This window comes from Typopeltis vanoorti, chromosome 3 (genome assembly GCF_054136105.1).
Source record: "Typopeltis vanoorti isolate ZY-2024b chromosome 3, IOZ_Tvanoo_1.0, whole genome shotgun sequence".
Taxonomy (NCBI): domain Eukaryota; kingdom Metazoa; phylum Arthropoda; class Arachnida; order Uropygi; family Thelyphonidae; genus Typopeltis; species Typopeltis vanoorti.
This window is the reverse complement of record NC_143551.1, coordinates 159,305,965-159,330,506: the sequence shown is the minus strand read 5'-3', so window position 1 is coordinate 159,330,506 and position 24,542 is coordinate 159,305,965.

Below are 24,542 nucleotides of genomic sequence, written 5' to 3'. Positions count from 1 at the left end.
GCGGACGGAATTCATATAAAAAAAGAAAAGAAACACTGATGTTACTAGAATTTCTTACATATAAAATAATTTTTCAGGTGTTTGAGGTGACTGAATTAATTATCAACATGGTTCCATAAACCAATGAGAGAGAGACTTCCTATGAGAACAAAGGTCTTGTGCTTGAGTATATAAGCATAATATATTAGAATTCAGGCCCTACTAGGAGTGTAACCTGATTTTACTTCGTGCATAACGGAGCAGTGTGAAGTAAAATTGTAACGAGAACTCTGCTGCTTCCTTACTTGCAACTGACATAAATGGATAACGAGTAAGTCCTTCATGAGAGATTAATTTTATAGTAAGAGGTGAGACTAAGTTTAGCATGTCTAGATTTAGCATCGTATTATTTAAAAGATACATACTTCAAAAATTCGTGTATTTGCATCTTTTATTAATGCCCTTTTAATTATTACAATGCATATGTCGCAGGTGTCAAGCAATTTCCTGCAGATGAAGCCGCAGGAAATTGCTTAAGACCTGCAATAATTATATTTTAATTTACATTTTTATTTCAAAGTAAAATTCTTGATTTCTTCGTAGCGGATCGTAGGATCTCAAATTTAATTCGAGAATCAAACTGTTGGTTTTTTATTTTGGAATCCATAACTATATGCATTTTTAAATCATGCTAAGTCAAAGAAGAATTAGCAGTAGGCTCTAGCCAACGCATCTTAAAGAGTAACCATGATTGTTTATACGTTAAACAGTATCATGTGCTCTACAATGGATAGTGGTCGGTCACAGTCATCGAAATCTTAAATTTTGAGATCCTTAATTTGGAGCTGTCGAACGCACGGAAGAGAAGTTACTCGCTGACACTTGTCAACAACAAGCTTACTACGGATGTAGTAGAATGATGAGACTGGTGAGTTACTCTTTTAGCCAGTCCAATAGGAGAAAGCTCGGGAATATAATTAGAATGCAATACAAGTGAAACTGTTACATGCGTATTAAGAAGATGCCTTGAGCACTCCTAAATCGATAATGCTAAGTTTTAATTTCACGTTTTGAAAAAAAAAAAATAAAAAATAGAAACTTTGGAGATTTACTGAAATTTAGTATAAAAATGGTGGAAATATTAGAAAATGATTGGTTGAGGAAGTCAGGATTCATCAGGCCACCTAGAAGAACAGAGAAATTGAGGTCTCTGCTTCCTTACTTGCAACCGACGCATAATCGATTACCTGTAAGTCCTTCATGACAAATTAATTTCATCGCCAGTTATGAGACCAGATATAAATTTATTCATTTGACTTCCTATTATACCAGCTTGACTAATTCTGGCCAATTTTCATATTTAATTTGTCATTTTTTACTAAAAATCGTGCCTAAGTAGCTGAAATATTTCACTTGTTCTCTAGGTTCCCTTTCAGGATACAGTTGGTGTTTTCAATATTTCTGCCTATTTTCATTGTCTTTGTCATTTTATTGCTGATTTTCATACCCAATTTATCACCACAGTGATAAATTGGGTATGAAATGTTTTGCCTGGGAATTTTACAGACTTGTACTGGATTTATTCAGAAGTATAACATCATTTGCATAAAGTAAAGAACTAAGATTAACATCACCCATTTTGAGATTTAATACCACTTGTCTTCATACTGTGATCCATGTGCATTTTTGCTAAACACCTGATTTAACTTCAAATTATCTTACTGTGTACCTCCTTCAGTTCTAACTGCTGACTTACAACTTAAATGGAGACTAAGAGTATTGCTTGACGTAATGCCCATTGACAATATATAACTGTAGCGTTTTGAATAGCTTTCCTCTTTGGCACCTTGTCATATGCCTTTTCCAGATCAACAAAACTTAGATACAAATCCTTGTTATATTCAAAATATTTCTCAACTATTTGAACTATTTGCCTTAAAGTGAAAACTGATTCTGACAACCTCTATTTGGCCTAACTCCAGCTTGTTCTTCACTAAGTTTCCCTTCCACAATTTTTATTACTTGTTTCTCACATATGTTTGCATAAAGCGTACCAAGAAAACTGAGTAGGGAAATAACTCTGATTCTCCCATTCAGTTTTATTTCCCTTTTTATAGATGGGTACTCTGAGAGCTCTGCTCCAATCTTCCGGAATTCGACTTTCTGTCCATACCTGAATTATGCCTTGCAGCCCCTGTAAAATCATTATGTCCTAAACATGTGAACAGCAATATAAGATTAAGGAAAGGGTTTGGAATATTTGGGACAGTATTAAAATTTGACGTTTCGGTTAGAACATATTAATAGAAAAATTAGACAAATCGAAATTAGGTCTATAGAAAGAATGAATATGGACTATGGATTCAGTTACTATGAGAGTAAATGATGTTACTGTAATAGAATCACAAAACATGTTATCGCAAAACATGCTTTTACGATTCACAACATTTCTTACTTGTTGAAAATATTTATTCTTGTTAAACTAAATTTAAATATGTAGTAGGACAGTAGGCCAGTGAATATTTGTTGTACTAAAATAATTAAAAGTGATAAATAAATTTTTAAATACACAAATAAAGTTTTTAGCTGTGTATTTGTTTAGTTGTTTATTTTTAGTTGTTTATTTGTGCGTAATCACATAACAGGTTGGGGGTAAGTGATCTATATAAGAGAGTAGATCGCCGAATAACGTTTTATAGAAAAGTAGCTCGCGTAGTAAAAAGGTTGAACACCTCTGGTATATATCAATACAGAGATTTAAAATTTCTCTAAAATTATTTCAAAAATGTTTAAAAATGCTCATATAAATGAAAGTATGCAACGTTATTTCTTCCACAATATTTAAGATTTGTTTTATATGAACCTGATTCTAAAATTGTTTATAATTGTTATTCTTTCAAGAAACATAAGAATAGAAGATAATCAAACTTTGAACAAAATAATCAAGTGTGATTTCATTATATTACTTTGAACTCCAACTTCGTGGAGCAGCTAGTTTGACCGACTAGTAACTTGGTTTGAGAAAAATCTGATTCACCTCCAGAAGAAAAAGAGATGATTAATTTTTATATCTTTTCATCCAAGACTAAAATAACCGATCTTCTCAGACAGTTTTGCAAGTTTTTTTCCCACCAGAAATTCGGGGTTGTTTCCTCCCGCAAAACAGTTTGAGAATATAGTTAACAGATTCTCAACAAAAGAACCCAAATGTCAGGATTTTCATATTACGCATTTCTAATGCAATATGGCTATACTAGGTGATTCGGGATATCCATTACAAACTTGTCGGGTAATAAGGAGGGGGGAGGATCAGGGTAGATAACGTTTGATTAGCAACCTATGTCTCCGAACGCGTCGTTACAATGGTATGGGTCGAAAATGTTCTCGGTTCTATGCTGACTGTTCAGCTACTGGTGTGGATCAGGACATTAACATCGTGGTGGTTTGTGGTGATTATGGAAAGAAACCAAACTGTTGATTTTGAATTCCTCACAATCAACAGTTTGGATCACCCCTCAGGTTGAGTTCATGCTGAAACATAAAAATCCTTTACCTAGTGATGATAATGCACTGTCGCTTTGACGCACATCACATTAATCCACAATGGCAAATTACACGAATGCTGACTATGCCAACATGATGTTAATGTATTGCGAAGCTCAATGTATTAAGAGGGTTGCCCATCGGTTGTACGCATAGAATTTTCCACATTATCCAACTCTATCTCAGATCCTATTTGTCAATATGAATCAGTGGTTACAGGAAACAGGTTCATTCAATGCCAACAGGCATAGCTGTGGAGCTCCAAGGAGTCGCCGTACCTCAGACTTTAAAGAGGAGGCACTTCATTGGTTTGAGGAGAGTTCTTCTGTGAGTACCCGTGGCATTGCACATGCCATGAGTATCCCTCGCTTCAGCAACTGGAGGACTCTGCATGCCGATCGGCTCCACATTCCGATATCAGCAGGTTCCCGCATTGGGCCCATCCGATTTTGCACCACGGGTTGAGTTGTTGTGTAGATTTCTAGACTTGATTTCTAGAACTGGTGCTCTTCACCGATGAAGTTGTTTTCAATTCATCAAAGGTATGTGAAACTTCCATAACAGCTATATTTGTTCCAGGAACAACCGTCACGTCACTGACCACCATGGATTCCAGAATGTGGTCGCCGTCAACATGTGGAAGACATCATTGGTGATGACTGTTCAGACCATAACTTCTTCCACTCTGCCTGAAAGGTCCCATTTATTTGGTGTTCCCAGAGTCACAAGTGTCAACACAAGGGTTCGCTATATGGGTTCAACCAAATGCTTCGTGGGTCATGGATTGGCAGAAGTGGGTCAGTGGCGTGGTCTGCACTTTCATCAGACTTATCCAATGGACTTTTTTCTGGGACCACATGAAAGGTCTGGTGTACAAAACTCCTGTGAAGACGATTTTTTGGCAAGGATACTGACTGAAGCGGGTGAGATCCAAACCATGCCAAGCATTTTTGAAAACCTGAATGCATTACTCCTGTATTGCACCATAATTTGATATGCAGGCGTAATGCATTCTGTGAAGTGGATGGTCGCAACTTCGAGAACATTTTGTAAAATGTTTGTCACCATCATCAAATTCCTAATATATACTTCAGGGGATGTACAGGATAATTATGATTGTACTACATGAAAAACTTACACCATTGTTAACTTCCGATCAACAATTTTCCTCCAAATTAATCTGTTATCTTTCAAAATTCCAATATTACCAGATCCCATATTTCTGTCTTTTAAGGTACTTTATGCTGCATCAATCCATCTACATCTTGTTCTTCCATTGGGTCTTTTCCTGCCAACCTGAGAAAGAACCACTTGATTTGCTAATCTTTCTCTCCGATTCTGTTTAAGTGACTACATCATCAGAGATTAGCTCTACTAACGCATTCCTGAATGCTATCAACGGCAAGTTCTTTCCTAATACCCTCATGTTTAATGTTATACTGTCATGATGTCACCTGTTCACTCCACTAATCTTTCTTGGAACCTCTCATATCAGAGGTCTCTAGTCATTGATCAAATTGTTTATTTCTAACCCAGTTCTCGGATCAATAAGTAAATTGGTTTGAACACGGTCTTGTATACAACTAATTTAGTGTTTTGACTAAATTCTTTCTTATTCCATATAAATTTATTCAGCTAACTTCCTACCATACCATCTTTACTAACTCTGTGGTCTAATTTAATTTACTAATTAAATTCTGATTAAAGGCTAATTTAATTCTGTTGTCTAATTTGTATTTAATTTACCATCTCTTCACTAAAAATTACGTTTAAGTAGCTGAACTGTCTTACTTGGTATATACTTGTTATATGTTATATAGTTATATACTTTTTATATATTCACAATGCGGTTGATGTTTTAATGTTTCATCCTATTTTCATTATCTTTTTTATTGCTGACTTTCATAACCAAATTTATTACGACAGTTATTCAATTTACTCAAGGAAACTTGCAGATAGACTTGTACTGGATTTATTCAGAGTATAACATTATCTACATAAAATAAAGAGCTAAGCTTAACATGACCAATTTTGATATCAGATTTAATACACTTTTCTTTATAATGTGATCCATATAGATGATGAATAACAGTGGAGGTAATGTGCACCCTTGTCGTACTCTTGATTTTACCTCAAACTATCTTCCTGTACCTCCTTCATATCTAACTGCTAACTTCAACTTAAATAGAGACTATGTGTTCTTGATAGGTCCAATTTACGCCATAAAACTGTAGTTTTGGAGAGCTTGACAACTTCTATTTTTCCTGAATCCAGCTTCATCAATTGTTCTTCATCAAGCATACTTGCCAACCTGTCTTAATGTGACATACCTGTCACATTAAGTCAAACCTTTTCTTAGCCGTTTCTCAAGTATATTTCTCAAGATCTTACCAGGAACACTCAGCAGAGAAATTCCTCTGTAATTCTCGCATTCAGTTTTATTTTCCTTTTCATAGATGGGTACTATGAGAGCTTTGCTCCAGTCATCTGGAATTCGACCCCCTGATCAGGCCTCTAAATTATACAATGTAGTCACTGTAAAACTTTTATACCGCCATATTTCAGCATTTCTGGCCAAATATCATCTATTCCAGCTGCCTTTCCACATTTCAAGTTTTTGACAGCTTTTTCTACTTCAAGTATTGGTATGTATTCTCGACTCCATTTCTGTTGGGAGTTTTCTACCACGGTACTGAACTGCTTGGTTCATCTAACAGTCTTTCAAAGTAATTACAGATACCTAGAATATGTTTATTTTCAGTTTTCATGTCACCTTAATCGTCTCTGATTCTTTTTACAGTATTGTTTCTTCATTTCTAAGCTTTTTCAATGGTCTCTAGAATATTCTGCCACCTTCCTGATATTCATTTTCTATATTCTTACCAAAGTGTTCCCATGACTGTTTAGCTAGTGTTTTTACAGTGAATCGCTTATTTACATTTTTTTCTGTATTCTCCAAGAGCATAAGCTGATTCACTTGACAGAAACTTTTGATATGCTTTCTTCTTTTCCTTCACTGCTTCTTTACCTTCATGTGTCCACCATAGAGTTCTGATTTTTCTATCCTTGCAGACAATATTCCCATGGCTGTTTGCCACCAGAATTGGTAAAAACGTATTTCCAACGCAATGGCATCTCTATTTCATCTGCTACTAAACCATTAGAAATTTTTTCACTACGTTCATGTTCTGAATAAATACCGCATATGTCTGCGTATAAGACGATATTTGAAATTAAAATGTGTTGAAACAATGGTCTCATTTTATATTCAGTATATAAAATCTGATCCTTGGAATTCGGTAATTGATCGTCTACCTCCTGCAGTAATTAATGTACTCTTGACTATACTATAGTGTTATATTGAAGGCATGCACTGTGTTCGAATACGATTTTGGCATAAATATTTGCAATAACAAAGGTATTTAGGAGAGGGCAAGCATATAGTTTTTTATTTCATTTAAATCTTAATTAAACCTCACAGCAATCACATGAATTCCAATATAACAAACCATAGATTGGTATAAAGGTGCGTGAAGACATCGTTCGTAAATTACAGTAAAGAAAATATACCCGGGGCCATCGCTATGCTTGTATTAGGTATATTAAACTAATATAAAAGAAGCCGTCAGCGGAAAGACTTGTGGTAGTTTTATACTGCGTCAAAATCCAAATCTTATATGGGTTTTGACGTTCTCCCAACCTTCACTTAGCTGAATGGTTTTGACTTTGGATTACTATAAAATAAATCATCGATCTCTAATTATATTACGATAACAAAGACGTTGAAATGTTGATCACATTCCAACCATTTTCTGCAGGGAAAAGCAATCGGGAGATACGCTTCGAAATTCACTACCAGAACTCTAACCTCGGAAAATTCACCAAATGTTTTGGCGAATGCAGAAGCTATAGGTGAAATTTGTTGTGCCAGGAAAGATCGCAGGTGCAGATCATTCCAAGAAGAAAATCTGATCGTGTTTGGATATTTCAGTATTACTGAAGGTAAGGGGAAGGAATGCGAGCTCTTTCTTGCGGGAGATCAGACAGAATTGAGTTTTGATGGAATTGAAGTGTATGTACAAGGTTGTCCTTATCCCACTGGGATATAGTTAGGAGGTAGGAGTTCAGGTCATTGATCGTGTAGATCTTCAGAACTCTAATACTTAAGCACTAGAAGGTTTGTCGAATGAAAAGGAGGAATAGAGCGTACTGTCATCAGCAAAAAGATAGGATTGAAAGTTTGTGAGAGCAGGGCATTTATATAGAAGAGGAAGACCAGTGGATGAAAGAACAGAATCCTGGGTACTCTTGCATTGGTGTGGAAATCTGAGGAGAACAAAGAGTCCACCATGATACGTAGAGAGCGACCAGGGAGAAAGTTAGCGATCCAGTTGCATCCTATTGTCTGCTTTCCACACTCTGCAACTGGATTGGCAGTTGCAGAGTAAAGAAAGCCATAGGATGGCGGTTTGGTGAGTAGGTCCCTGTGCCAAAACGATCAAATGCCTTTGAAATCTCGAGGGCAACCACGTGAGTTTCTCCAAATTTCTTTATGGGTTGAGTCCATTGGTAGGTGATGAAAGCAAGATCACCTGTAGATCGCGAACGGCGGAATCCATACTGCTGGTCACTAATTAGTTGGTATGTCTCTAGATGGTTCAAGAGTTGGTTGTTGATGACTTTCTCCATAATTGTAGGGAGAACATAAGGGAACTTTACCGAAGTCATCAATGTAGTAATTCAGGAATTGAAAGAGAAGAGTGATGCTAGTAAGTTGGCCTGTAGTAACCTTTTAGTGAGGTTACTACGGTACTATCGGGATGTGAGAGTGGTAGAAACCGGGGTAGGCAGATGTTGCGCCCAATGGTCTTGGTAAGGAGCATTGGATGCGATGGGACCAGAAGCAGCGGCTGCCATTTGGGCAGGAGACGAGTTTGTTGCGTTTGGCCCTTTGAAGGTCTGACTTGGACTTGGTGATGATTCTTTTACAACTGTTGCGAGCCACAATACAGGCATAATGAGCAGCTGGAGTTTTGGTCTTGAGCCATTAAGCAGAGGCTTTTTCTTTTACAGTGTTGACACACTTTAGCGCTTCTTCTAACGCTTCATGAATGCTACTATACGTCATGTCCGTAACGCTGTGTTAATATTTGCATTTAACATAATTCGCGAAGGAAGTCAGAAAAAAAAACTCAGGGTGTTCATAAGTTAGATTGAAAATCGTCATTATTGGATACCAACTTTTTTCAACTTATTATTTTTCTCAATTATAATTATTGCAATCTATTCGTTGAGAGAAATTTATACTTGAACCACCTCGTTGTGTAAAACTAAGAAATGTCAAGATTTAACCATTGCGATCTTCAAATGTGTATTCTTCTTAGTATTCCGAAAATAGTAACACTTGAGAAATATTCGTCTGCTCTTTAAATAACAGAGCAAACAAACATTTCTGATAAAGAGGAAAAGTATATACTGCTGAGGGGTCCATAATACACTTGAAGAGAAATAACTGAAAAAAAATACAGTATTGAAGCCAATTTTATTTTCTCAAAATGACAATATTTTTTGTTTGTTTTTGCAATTAAAATTAAATATTTTTAGCTTCTTCAGAGATATGTGTATAAACATTTATATTTAAAATAAATTATCTATTTTCTTATTTCCTTTCCAGTGTAAAACTTTGGAAAGGAAAAAAACCAGAAAGAGAAAAAACTGAAAACCAAAAAGAGACAAACCTTTTTTTTTTTTTTTGCTTTCGTTTGTCTGTCTGTTCTGTAGCTTGATTATTATGACATTATGACGTTCCTGAATCCATCTCTTTTATTTCTAGAATGCAAATTTATGACACAGTCGTAGTTAAGAACAAAGTGTAATGTAACCTTTACAGAGACGAAAATCACATAATTAATGTCACAGCCATAATTCAGTCGATCTGCCAATTACACGGAGGAAAGTTTAGGATATCATGAAGGCTATAGTTTATATATGGCAAGTGGTTCATGGGTTCGTTTTTCATATACACACAGTACCCTCTGAATTACGCCGCTTTAAACGTGTACTAGCTTTTATTTTAAATAACATGAACACTAAAAACAACAATAAACTCACTACGTAAACCGATGAGAACAGTGAGCCTTTCTTTTGAGGTCACAAAACATATCCACTCACAATCATCACAGCCATCAAAACTATGTAAGTATAGGGCGATTAACGGTCTCCTTTTTTAAATCTAATTCTCTTGGTAATGTGTGATCATTTATGAGGTTAGGATTGAGCCGAATTAAGCGGAGTCTCTCCAAAGAATTTTGATGAATTTCATCTTTGATAGTAGAAGATCAGCACGGTTTATTACTGATCGATGTATGCAGTTTTGGGGACGAAAGGAATAAATTTATTTTCAAAACTGCATTTTGAACTTCTGCTAAATGGAGGTTTATAGCAGGAAAATTCATTTTAAGCAATTCACTAGCAAGAAGTATTGATTCAAAAACAATACTAGTCTGTCTATTAGTCCCTCCCCTCCCCCATGTGGAATGGAAATTACTTCGTATGAAATCATTGTTAAAGCAGAGTTTAAAAATATACGGAAATTGACGGGAACATGTGTTACCGCTAAGAATGCAAAGTGTGACTCTCACGAAATAATTAAAATTCATCATTAAATGAAGTTTGGGAAAGATCCTAATTAAGATTTCGAGATACATTACATCGGCTATTGCGTAAATAAATGACGCTATATTTAAATTTTTGTTTTCTGTTAATGTGCAAAAGTTGTTTGAGGAATTCTCATCGTTGTTTACCGTTTCATTTAAATAGCGTGAGTTTTTTAAACTAATAAAGAATTATTTTTAAACCTGCTTCATATATTTAAATGACTTTTTTGATTTCGATGAAGACAGTGTGACGTCACATTTAGTATTCTTGTCAGAGATGTCTGACAATAACTACGTTGAACAGGAATGACATAATTTAATAAATAAAATATTCATACACCCACGTTTCGCTAGCATCGACTAGCATTATCTAACGCTTTGAAATGGATGATCAATATTGATCTGGTAAAAAAGTCCTTTTTAGGACTTCCAGGGTAACAATTAGCAATGCTGAACCAAGGAAGTAAACTGAGGTTCGGCTGTTGCTGTTATCCTGGGTATGAGTTTTTGAGTTCGCTCCCTTAGGGTTTTTGCCTTAAGGGAGCACATTGAGTCTCAGGGGAAGGTGTTCTCCGGCAGGGCCCGCTGAGGGGTTCTTGTCGGTGAATTATTTTCCTCGGAAAATTTGAGCGGTTCTGCTCAGGAGTCGGGGAGCCCATCGGAGTGCTAGGATGGGGCGGCCGACACTGAGTGGAACCAGCGCTGAGCGGTTCTGCTTAAACGGGGAGCCCGTCGGGGTGCTTGGACGGGGCGGCCGTCAATGAGTGGAACCAACGCTGAGACATGGACGGTCTTTCGCCCACTATGGAGTGGCCTAGAGATCGTCCGATTTTTTTGAGATTTTACCCTTTAATTACTAATCAGGGTAACGAATTGCAATGCTGAACCAAGGAAGTTAACTGAGGTTCGGCTGTTGCTGTTATCCTGGGTGATGAATTTTTGAGTTCGCTCTCTTAAGGTTTTTGCCTTAAGGGAGCACTTTGAGTTTCCGGGGAAGGTGTTCTCCGGCATGGCCCGCTGAGGGGCTTTGTCGGTGGATTATTTTCCTCGGAATTTGAGCGGTTCTGCTCAGTGGTCGGGGAGCCCGTCACTGAGTGGAACCAACGCTGAGATATGGACGGTCTTTCGCCCACTATGGAGTGGCCTAGAGATCGTCCGATTTTTTGAGATTTTACCCTTTACTTACTAATCAGGGTAACAAATGGCAATGCTGTAGTCAATGAATTTTTAACTGAGGCTCGGCTATTGCCGTTACCCAGCCATGACTAGAGCTTTTTAGCTCAATAACACCCCATCCGCACAGATTTACTTCATTCAGATGACGGGATAAAGAGTCAAGGACTCAGCCCATCGCCCAGTTCTTATAAGAACTATAAGATGATTGTAACAATTACTGAAATATGAATATTGAAATTAACATTACCAGATTGTGGCAACAATTGTAGGATGTTTTAAATTATTTGTCAATATACTCGGCATCTATCAGTTTGACTGGTAGAATTTTAAATTTAATAATTTAAGGTTGCAAGTGTATCGCACATTCGATTAGCTTAGGGTACTGTGTAAATTTTGAAGTTCCAGGCTCCCAATAAACCGGGTGGTAATTTAACCCCCAAATAATAGAATCCATCTCACACTTAAACACATTTCCAATGATCCAAGCCTATCTGATTAGAGATCACTGACTGTTGGCTGATGAATATAGATGATACTCACTCGTCAGAGTTTCTTAACTTTAAAAAAGAATTCTTAACTTGCAACACGTATCAGCAACAAAATTCATTCCACTGGAGAGTTTCCATGCAAGAAGGTTTCTACAGTTCCTTAAAATCCTGTACGAAAATAAGGGAAAGAGGAAAAGGACAAAACATATACTCTTATTTCATTTTGTGAAACTTTTATTATCTATTTATATTGATCTGAATTTTAGTTTTCTCGTTGTTTGCAGAAAACAATATAAATCATTGAGGTATAGGGTAGCACTGTTAAAAGAAATCAGAGTAAGGCCGATGATGGAAAGAGTAATGATATTGAAGAGCTTCTAGATTCGATATGGATGACTCGATATAGATGAATGAATCATCTACAGATTTATCGTTCTAATTAAGTTATCAAATTTCTTTATAATGATTCTAAATAACACACACACACAACCATTTATTTATTTATTTTATTCGTATGAGGATCCTCCCGTCCCTTACGACTGATTTAGCTCTCCTAGTGAGGGAGTACGTATTTTAGGTAAATCCGCGTGTGTTCACGGACCGGTTTGCCTGTTATGAGGGACGAAACACCCGAGTTTCTGGGTGGAAAAAACCTCCTACCTCGTATGAGAACGGCTAACTCACCTTTAGTCGAAAGAGACCAGATGAAGATTCCTCACTTCATAGACAGGAATCGAACCCAGGTCTTTCTGACCAAAGAACTTCGCCTGTACCGACTGAGCTACAGAGGTTCATTCACAACATTGCTTGAAAAGGCCTTGCGTTTAATAAAACCTTTTCAGTATAATCTCCATCCTGCAGAATGAAGATTATATTGAAGCCCTCCTGTAATGTATTTTATTATTTATTTATTATTATTACGTGACACCTCTAGGGAGTCCAAAGACTCATCGAGGGACGACACCTACTCTACAGCTCTCTGTCTCCACCATTACGATGAGCCACAACTACCATCATCATCTACACCAACGCCATCTACCGTCCATCATCACCACTAGTATTTTCACAGACAATCACAAACATCCATGCCCACGGCGGGATTCGAACTTGCAGCCTTTTGGCTGGAGAGCAGATACGCTGACCACTTTGCCTACACAAGTACACAAGTAGAGAGTTTCATATATTTAAACCAGCGATGTATTGTTTCATACAATACATTTCGTTTTGTATATCCTGCACTGTAATGATGGCTAATCTCTGTTACTCGTCATGGACTTCCTCGTGTTGCAGAATTTTGCAGACAGCATTCTTCAGACTGATCGCACTCTAAGAAATAGGCGTTTTATCTTTCCGTAACTTTTCTTTATGGATCAACAAAGAGCTCGCTGGAGTTATATGTTTTCCAAAATCGTATAGGGATCGCTATTTATAGATGTCTTTGGAATACACAATGACTAACATAAATCTTCCTACTATGAGATGTTACCTCACAGATTTCAATGCAATTATATATGAAGTCGTTGACTTATATTTAAATGAATGAATTGCTGCAATTTTGAAATTTCATTGCACTCTCTCAAAACAATAAATTTAAATTTCCGACAGTTCTGTGTAATAACATAACCTTTAAGCATTTATAAAACGGCAGTACGAATGGATATTTTTTATTTCTCGTTTTCTAATTCAGTTTTAATTGTTCCGTTTCGTCAACTACGTAGAGAGCTGTTCAGGTTAAATTAAATCATTTAATCTCTTGAACAGTATAACGTATTTCAAATCTGACAAAAATGCTCCAACTACATTGACAATTAGCAGCTAACAAAAAATGACAAAAACACAAATGAAATGAAAGGACTTCCGCGTAGTAACGAAATCAGGCAATTAATACTTACAGACATTGTGATACGATACTGAGTGTTGATCAGTTGCTTTTAGAGAAGCGAGAATGACTTAAGTAAAAAAAATAAACTTAATAAACTAAAAAGAAAGGGGAATCCAGTGATAATGTTTTGAGAAAGATTTTCTAATTTTGCTCTTCGCTACACTCCAGCTGTGCTTTACTTCGTCTTGTGAGACGGACTGTCACTTAAAGATTCTCTGACTAAAGAAAGTTGTGAGCATAAGGTTTTCGATTCTAAGTTTGGCAACTAGTCAAGTTTCTTTATATTGACAAAGAAAACGAGATGATCATTAAGTTGGCATTAACGAACTAATCTTAAGAAAGGAAAAAAAAAAAGAAACATATAAGTTCATCTAAAATTTTTCTTTCTTCTTTTTTTTTCATTTAGTTATTTTTCTCTGTTCCTTTTGTGTCCTTAATATATAGTTTATTACATATTTGTAGCTTAAATGTATTGTATAAAATTATTTTAAAATATTCTATATTATGATCCGAAACAAACTTTTAATGTAAGAGAACAAAAAAAAACAAAAGAAAGAAAGAAAAATAAATGAAAATAAAATATTCGGAAGCTGTCCTTAATTTTTCTCCAGTTTCCTCAGTTTCTCTAAACGCTTTCTCTGTTCACTTTGCCTTCGTGTCCATCCCTCCATTTTAATCATTCTTGTTTTAGTTTTTACTCTGTTGGTCCTAATGGCTTTTATTTTTTCCTCTATTTTTTTTTAATTTTTATTCTTCCATCTACCTAATTGTTTTTTTTCTCCGTTCAAGCCTTTCCCATATCTCTTCCTTTCCTTTTTCCCCGTTTCTGTAATTATCATGCTCTCCACCCGTTTTGTTAAAATTTACTCTACGAGAAGTTTGAATTTGAGCAATAATGAATTGCAGAAATATATATACTACTACACCGGAATAATTTTTAAACTCCTCACTGCATTGATAAGAGTTAGGTTTGAATCCAATTTTGAAAACTTAATAGGCATTTTCGAAATGAAGATTAGCCGATCTGACACGAAAGCATAATGAGTTTTTTTTTCCTTATGTGCAACAAACGAAACAAAGAACAAACAAATCCATTGGGAGCCATTGCAAATTGCCAATAGAGTACATCGTTTTCTATTGTGAGGGTGTTCTATAGAGAGTTTTTCTTTTCTTTTTATAACTGCTAAATATACAGATATAAAAGTCTGAATTCTAATTCAGTATGCCAACTTTCTTGTCAATGACCTCGGGTCTATTGCAGGTTTTCCACGTATAAATTTAAGCAGTTTGAACGTGATCTCAAGCTCTCAGATACTGTCAACTTTCATAAAGTTTTACTCTAACAAAAGAAGTATGCTCAGAATTTATACCAAATCTCTGTTAATCAAGTATTTATAGCACAAATGAGTTTTTATATGAAATTTATTTTTCGCTTTATTCATCTAAAACTGTTCAGCGATCATTGGTTTGATGTACCTTTCAAAAACTGTTTCCAAGCCAAACAACTAAATGGAAAGCTGTATGGCTTGAAGTTATAAATTAGAATCAAAAAACATATTTTTCAGTCTTCAGAGTATCATAGCACAGCTGAGAGAAAGAACGCATGCTTATCTTTTAATCGGAAGGATTTAAGTTCGAATCTCATCTAAAAGCCGATGTACATTTCAAATGAAGATGAAATAGCGGGTCTCATGCGGAGATGGCCTGGCATTGTTCCACACCCCCAAAAAAACAATTAGGTACTTAAGATTACAGTAAAGTAACTATGGCAACAAGGTGAGTGTTATGTGTGAATTATATCTGTTCTTTGAGAAGTTTGGTGAGTTGGGAAGTGCCAATTCCAGTGGTGGAAATCCTTCAGCCGAAAATCCTCTCTGTCCTGGACGGGATCAAAGAATTTAACAAGCATTTCCAATAAAAAATGATGTATCTTTCTTCCTATTATACTATGGAAGTTACTCATAAAATACATCAACTTCCCGGGAATACAGATTGATATGTTTATTATGATAAAATATAACTGATTCTGCCTTAGGGCCTGAGTTCTATCCGTTTAATCCAAAGGGAAGACAACTTTCTACGTTGGCATATAAAAAGATAAAGTAATCATTTTAGATGACTCAATAATCTAATTCTCATAAAATCCTACTACAGGATGTCCCAAAATTCACGCAAGATTTACATTTAGCGCCATTTGTGAAGTAAAGTGCTGCCAACGAGAAAAAGACAGCGTGAGAGCTGACAGTTCTGGGTTATTAAGAATGGAGCGCTACACGAAAGAACAACGCATTTTCATTGTTGAGCAATATTTTAAAAATAATGAAAGTTTGGAAGCTACAGTTCGCAATTTTCATACAAAATATGGTCGGAATAGTGATTTAACTTCATCAACTGTGAAAATATTAATTTAAAAATTCAAGGAAACTGGATCAATTAGTGATCTTATACACTCTGGCCGTCTTTCAACAAGTCGTTCAACAAAAAACATCGAAGCAGTTCGTGAGAGTGTTGCTGAGAGTCCAGGAACATCAATTCGGCACCGTGGTCTTGAATTGGCCATTTCGAGAAGCTCTCTACAGCGTATTCTCACGAAAGATTTGCATGTTTATGTTTACAAAGTCCAATTGACTCAAGAACTGAAGCCTACTGATCACACACAGCGAAGAGAGTTCGTTGAATGGATTACGAAACAACAACAAGTGGATGCTTATTTTTCGAACAAAATCATCTTCAGCGATGAGGCTCATTTTCATCTTGATGGCTTCGTTAATCGACAAAATTGTCGCATTTGGGGTTCAGAAAATCCACGAGTGATTGTTAAGAAACAAATGCATCCATAACGTGTCACTGTTTGGTGCGGATTTTGAGCTGGAGGCTCCATTCTTCTTCGAAAATGCGGCTGGTAAGGCAATAACAGTTAATGGTGCTCGCTATCGCGACATGATAATCCAGTGTTTTGTGCCTAAATTGCAAGATATGGATGTGGACGACATGTTGTTTCAACAAGACGGTGCCACATGCCATACAGCCAGAGAAACAATTCAATTACTGCATGAGTCGTTTCCTGGCAGTGTAATTTCCCGTTTTGGTGATCAGAATTGGCCGCCCAGATCATGTGACTTAACGCCGTTGGACTTTTTTCTTTGCGGTTTTTTGAAGTCTAAGGTTTATGCCATAAGCCCACGACCACCCACGCCTTGAAGGAGGAAATTGAGCGCTGTATCAACGAAATTCAGCCACATTTATGCAAAACGGTCATGGAAAATTTCGACAAAAGAGTGCGTATGTGCAAGCAAAGCCGTGGAGACCATTTACCCGATATGCTATTCCATGCATAACCCAATACTGTATACTTTTTGAATCAATAAGAAATTACAATTTTTAATTAAAAACCTGTGTTTTCTATCAAAATTACTTCTTGCGTGAATTTTGGGACACCTTTTATATTTTAACATTGCGATCAAGCATTGCTAGAGGGGAAACGATACATATAGGGATATGAACGGTAATGGAATGGTGAACATAAATCAATTTTGACGTATTTTGTGCATTACAGAATCGATATTAAAAAACTAATGCAATATGTTATGCACAGTTCGTTGATTTATAAGGCAACTTAACCAAACGTAAATAAGATGAAATATATTCCATTTCGTAATAGTAATTTGTATCCTGGAAGCAGTGTATTTATATTCAGCTAGCTGTTGACTTGAAAATCATTCATTTAAACTAGAAGCTACTGAAATGTATAAAACAAAATAGCGATCGATTCATCAGGTGAAATATCTTCATTCGATTTCTACCCGGTGAAGCAGGACATTCAATTGTAGCCAACATATGTGACAATAAAGTATCTGATTGGAGACGAAAGATATAAAATATGATTTAAAGAGAGTAGATGGAGTTGGAAAAAATAAAAGATAGCGAGCAACGAAACACGTTGGACTAAATCCCAAGGCGATTCTCTCCACCAGAGTAACTGACAAAAGGCGTGCGTGCAGATGCTACAAAATAATAAACGATGGCACAGAGCAGTCAAACACTTCCATGAGACAATCGTTCTTATTATTGTCACAATCCTACGATCCCAGTGTTAACTGTTTATCACCATTTAAACTGCATAGAAGGAAAGGGAGAAAGCAAGAAAGGAAGAAAGAAAGAAAATCAGGAGACGTAGAGTTTGGCTTTAAGAAGACGTAAGAATGATCATTTATAGCTATTCAGGTTACAAAAAATCAACTCTTGTAGGCTGGTTGTTATTGTTTCTTATCGTTTCCATTATTAGGAAGACCGCTGTTCTAGAGAGAAATCGGAGGTTAGTTGCACTGAATGACGATTTCGAAATGCAACTGATCAGGGATCAGTTGTACTCTAAGATCAGCAGTACATGAAACTAATGGTGTCTATTCAGTCTAGGATAATACATTAACTCTCAGAGTTATTTCAGGATTCATTTCAAGAACTTATCTCAGTATTTCTTTAAGGATATTTCTTTTAGGAATTACTGGAATAAAAGTTCAAACCGTATATGAACTTTTATATATGTAGTGTACGGAATGCCTTGTACCTATAAAGAACTTCTTACCCTATTTTTCTAAAATTAAATAACCAGCAGAATTCAACGTATTCTAGGCATTAACGTTTTAATTAATTGATTTATAGGAAATCTTTAAAATGTTTTGTTTTACATATGGGAATAGCGGTTTTATTTGCGTAAATTCCTTTTTCGTTGACTAAGAATGATGAGATCACAGCCATGAACTCATCATGCTTAGTTGCATCTTGTCCTTCTGTTCTTATGAAATTATCGTCAATGGAATCCATCACTCAATTCAACCTTTCTACAGTTTGCTTGTTTTTATTTTGCAGATTGCTAATGACATTTCCAGTGTTGTCTGCCGGTTATATTCCATTTAAAAAGACGGAGTCTACTCGTGGTATCTTCATATGTCCGGTCTCTGCGCATTCATTTAACTTATTCTACAAGTTTATGGAAATTTATAATCCTTCACCTGTCATCATCGATTAATCAGCTTGATGACATTCCGATGTTTTATTTATTTATTTTTATCTCCATTCTCTATATAATCGACATCGCAATAGTATCCATGCATGGACAATTTTGGATATTCTGCTATCCAAAATTGGATATTCTGGATTTTCTGCTATAGTAGGAACCATCTGGTTCCAACTATCATGTGATCCTCGAAAGTCACATGATAGTATGAACATGATGACGAACTTTGCACATAGTCCGGAGGAGTATGCATCGCCCACCTGTTTATAAACCGTTAATTACCACCATGTGACTTCTGTTTTCCGTTTATTCTGATGGATTCGATTGCACTTAGTACGAGAATGCGTCTAATATTTTCGATATAGAAAGGATCGATATAGGAAGTCAGCTATTCACTCTGATTCAAGCTGATTTAAGGAACCAAGAATCCTACCTCTTAACGAGTAGATTATCTTGTCGGATTTAAGACGTTTTTTAATTTCAATAAATCATAATGTATTAGCAGTTCGACCATCTTAGCATCTTAGCAAGTGCATCCTTTAAGTACTTAATCTCACACTATTCTTGAATTGATAAGTTTAATTCACGAAATTACCAGAAATTAGCTATAAAGGCTTTAGTCCTCTGTTTTGCTTTCTACTTGCTTTAATAGCCTGTTTTTTTCTACTCCCAAAGGAGGACATTTCCCTATAAAACTATCAACATCTTAACTATTACTTATTTTGCCTTGAATTTTTAATTTTAATTCAGATTCTCTGTTACCGAAATATGTGGAAAATAAAATGACGTTGTCAAGAATTAATTATCTGTAACGACTAATAAAATGGAATATTCGTTTTTCTTAGAGACGGTAATTTAATATTCTTCTTTTTGTATTATATTTACGGCTATTTTGCCTGCTTCTGTTTAGGAGTGCCCCTATGTTTAGAAGCGCCTTCTATTTAGAAGTGCCCCTATATAATAGTTTGTTAAGAGGAGTAACATGGGAGTTTTCCCAGAAATATTATCAATAATTCTTCTTCTTCGTTTCATACATCCTAGGATGAGTTGAGTATTCCATTTATCATTATTATTATTATTATTATTATTATTATTTTATCTCTACTTTCTTTGTGCTAGTTAAGTCTGTAATGTCGATGCCCTTTGGCTAAAAGATTTGAGTTGGAAATTCTTTATAAAGGCTTTACATTTGAAGAGGAATTACTCAGTTTTATACGGAGATGGAGAGTTCCTCTACCGGAAACTCGAATGTTTCACCCCGAAAAATAAATAATCTGCCCGAGTGAACACATGCCATTAACAGACAAAACCACACTGGTCTCACAGCCAGGAAATTACTGATAATTCATCCAATCCCTGAAGATTGTACGGGAATCCCAATCGTCCAACTGTATGGTGAAATTCATACCCAGCAACCGATTTCAACGTCTAATCCTAACCATGGCAATTTGTTTTACCACTTCCCTTCCTGAATGAAGAAAAATAATGAGAGTTGGAAGCGTATTAATACCTTGATTATGAGGGACAAGTAAAGGGATACATGCTTTTTTAGCCATGATCCTCCTAGGCAGGAAATCAAAGCTGATAACCATTTTAATGAATTAATCTCATTTCGGATGGACTGGAAAGTGTACAAGATTGGTGGAAACATAATTCAAAAGTAATCCTGAGCTGTGCAATCGAGGTGCTTGGTGTGACATCTGGAAAGATTAGAGAGCAGAAGGAGGGTTAGTGGTGGAATAATGATGTACAAGTGGCAGTGACAGCTAAGAGGAAGGCAAAGCAGAAGTGGGATGAGTCAAGAGTGGAAGAGAGAAAAGAGAGAAAGAGAAAGACAAAGAGAGAAAGCAAGAAGCCAAGAGAGGTGTGGCACAGGCGAAGGCCATGGCATATCAAGATCTGTATGATCAATTAGAAACAAAGGAAGAACAGAGAAAAATTTACCAACTAGCGAAATGTAGAAATAAAGCAGCTAAGGACATCTTACATATGAGGCAGATCAAAGATGCTGAAGGAAGAGTATTATGGAGGGATGTGGACATAAGAAACAGATGGAAAATATACTTTGAGGGACTTTTGAATGAGGAAAATGCAAGGACTCACAGAGGAGATGGGTAGCCTTCTGAGGGGATGGTGCAGAACATCAGTAGAATGGAAGTGACGGAGGCCATGAAGAGGATGAGGAATGGAAAAGCGGTGGGCCCCGACAGAATTCCAGTGGAGGCATGGAAGGCACTAGGGGAAGAGGGAATTGACCTGCTGTGGGACCTGTTCATGAAAGTTTGCCAACAGGAAAATATACCCGAGGAATGGAGGGAGAGTACTCTTGTGCATCCCATCTACAAGGGTAAAGGGATGCACAAGACTGTAAAAATTACAGAGGAATAAAGTTGATGTCCCACACAATGAAGATCCTAGAAAGGGTTCTTGATGGTAGATTGAGGGAGGAGGTGGAGATTGCAAAGGAACAATTTGGCTTCATGCCTGGTAGAACAACAACAGATGCTATCTTTGAGTTACGACAGATGATGGAAAAATATCGAGAGAAACAAAGGGAGCTACATCTGGTATTTATTGATCTGGAGAAAGCATACGATAGAGTGCCAAGGCAAGAATTCTGGAGGTCTCTGAGGGAGAAGAATGTGCCGGAGAAATATGTCAGGTTGGTGCGGGAAATGTACAGAAATGTGAAGACAAGTGTTCGGACCTGTTTGGGACAGACAGAAAGTTTTCAAGTAACAGTTGGCTTGCATCAAGGGTCAGCATTAAGTCCGTTTCTGTTTAATATTGTGATGGAGGTGGTAACAGAGGAGGTGAGAGAAGATGCACCTTGGACAATGTTGTATGCAGATGACATCTTGCTGTGTGTAGATTCAAGAGAAGAAGCGGAAACTAAACTGGAAAGATGGAGAAAAGTACTGGAAGATAGAGATATGAGACTGAGCAGAAGTAAGACAGAGTATATGTGTTGTTGCGCTGTGGGCGGTGGCCAGGAGACAGATCTGGAGCTGGAAGCAAATGTCATCAGGAAGGTGAGAGACTATAGATACTTAGGTTCAACAGTGGAAGAAGATGGAGGAGCTGAGAAGGAAGTGGGATGCAGGATACAAGCAGGTTGGAGGAACTGGAGGGAGATGGCTGGAGTGTTATGCGATAAGAGGGTGCCGATCAATCTGAAAGGCAAAATTTATAGGACAGTAGTGAGGCCAGCTATGACATACGCTATAGAAACTGTGGCCCTGAAGAAAAATAACATCAGCAGGATGGAAGTAGCAGAGATGAGAATGCTTAGGTGGATGTGCGGTGTGACCAGAAAGGATCATCTGAGAAATGGCTATGTCAGGGGAACAGTGAAAGTTACGAACTTAGGAGCGAAAATACAGGAGGCAAGGTTGAGATGGTTTGGTCATGTGATGAGGAGGGAGGACGAATATGTGGGAAGAAGGGTCATGCAGATGGATGTGCAAGGAAGGCGGAAGCGTGGGCGGCTAAAGAAGAGATGGAGGGAGCTGGTAGAAGAGGACTTGAAGATGAAGAACTTGGATGTGGTGACAGCCCAAGACAGGAAGGCATGGAGGAGACTCATAACAAACAGTGACCCCACTTAAGTGGGAGAAGCTGTAGAAGAAGAAAATCTCATTGTCATCGATCCTTTATTATAAGTTAAACGTTCTGCATTCAAACGTTCTGTATGGATTATATATTTCATACATATTTTATGATGTATAAGAAAAATTTAAAAGTATTTTCATTAATTTTGAGGAACATATAAGTAGTATTTTATTCATAACTTTTGGGCGATCCTCATGAATCGTTAGGGTCTGCGTGAATTACGAATTACAAAATTTACTTCTTAAACAAGACCACCTCCGTAATACCAAAGAGATCGAAAATATCTGTTTGTAAATAATGCATAATATACTGTAATATATTATTACTGTCTGAACATTATGATAATTTAAGAGAAATTTGTATTTTAAGTTGTGCTTGTCAATCATTATTGTGAAAATCAAATTTTCTATCTTAATACAACGGCCCGTTGTTTTTCTTTTACCGAGGGTTAAATGATTTTCGGGGCAAAAGTTAATTCAAATAATTTAATTAATGTCTGCTGGCTTCGGAAACTGGGCTCATTTTTATTGATCTTCGTCCAGAAAATAATAGTTCTCTCTCTCTCTCTCTCTCTCTCTCTCTCTCTCTCTCTCTCTCTCTCTCTCTCTCTAACTCTATTGGGAGTGGGGTTTCTCTCATCGCATACTTGCTGAAATGTGTGCATCTGTGCAATCACTCGTTCAATAGAATTCACAACTGCAGTTAGTGCCACCGATCACTTTCATTCTCCACCTAAGTAAACATTCTTAGGATAAATAGATTTTTTCTTAGGTCTAGAATCTAGATCATTGGTTCAGTGAGCCCTTTTCATCATTTTTATTATTGGAAAACTAAATTAATAAGATAAGATTAGCCGAAGAACAAAAGCTTCTATTGTTTTATTTGGTAAAATTTTCCAAGAATTAAGGTGGTTTCTGGTGATATTTGGCTAATTTAATTTTTATGTTAAACCGGTGTGATTTGAACAAGATGATTTCAAACTTATATTTCTCTGATTAGTTAATCTCTGATAAAGACCATCCTAAATGCATTCTACTGAAAAAACTAATTTGGAAGCGAATGTTGGTTTCCATAGGAATTTGGTCTACATGACGCATATTAGTTCACCATTTTATTAACAAGTCAATGCATCCACTGCACAGTTGAGCCAATGTCTTATAACGGCAACTACGAGCTCTGTATACTTGAATATAGAGCTCTTAGCTTTATTCATTAATATGCAAATGTTAAGATTTCTGTATCCTTTCCCTATAAATTTGTCATTTAAATGATAGAAGCGAAATCAAAATTGAGATAATAACCAGACAATATGAAAAGAATACATTGAATAAATTTTATAAAACTGAGTCGAGCCAGAACTGGGGGAAGGGAGGGAGTAAATATCTTGGGTCATTTCGGAAATTCGGAAAATTTTAGAAGAAAATTCAAATTTAGAAATGTAGAAAATAATTCAAATTCCAAAATCTATGGTGTGTCTGTGTAGCATAATTAGATCATATAATTAAATCGTAATTATAATGTCTGAAATATATCCCGTGTCTCTCAGTTGTCATCTCCTAGACATCCAAGAGATGCGAGATATAATTTTAACATCCCTATCCTATCCTATCCTATCCTATCCTTATCGTCCGTCCTAGATTGGGTTGGGTCCCCTCATAATGAGAGGTTACTGGCGTATTAATGCAGCCGGTTCGCCACTCCTCTGCTGCATCCACTAAGGGCGATATTCATGACTGTAATCCGCGTGTGTTCAAGGTTTGCCTTCTTGCTGGAGGAAAAACCACAGACAAACTGGGAAGAAAAACTCTGCTATCCACGCCGAAGACCGGCTAACTTGGCTGAGGAAGCTCCTTAAGCTCCTCACATCGTCGACGGGAATTGAACCTAGGACACTCCTTCCCCAGGCATATGGTTGCGAAGCGCAAAGCCACTAGACTATCCGAGGTACTTAACATCCCACACGGCTAGTATTTTGCTGTTCTTTTTTCCTTCCAAAAAGATTTCTGAAACAGATTGCGCACAAATAAGTAATAAAACCGATATTTTCTCAGTCTGTAGCTTTTGTGTGGGACGTTTGATAAAACATAAACATTTTATTTGTATCATATTTCATTTCATTTCCAATTCAAAATAACAGCTATAAATATTTTCTAATAAGATAGATAAATAATTGCTTTCATGTTTATTTT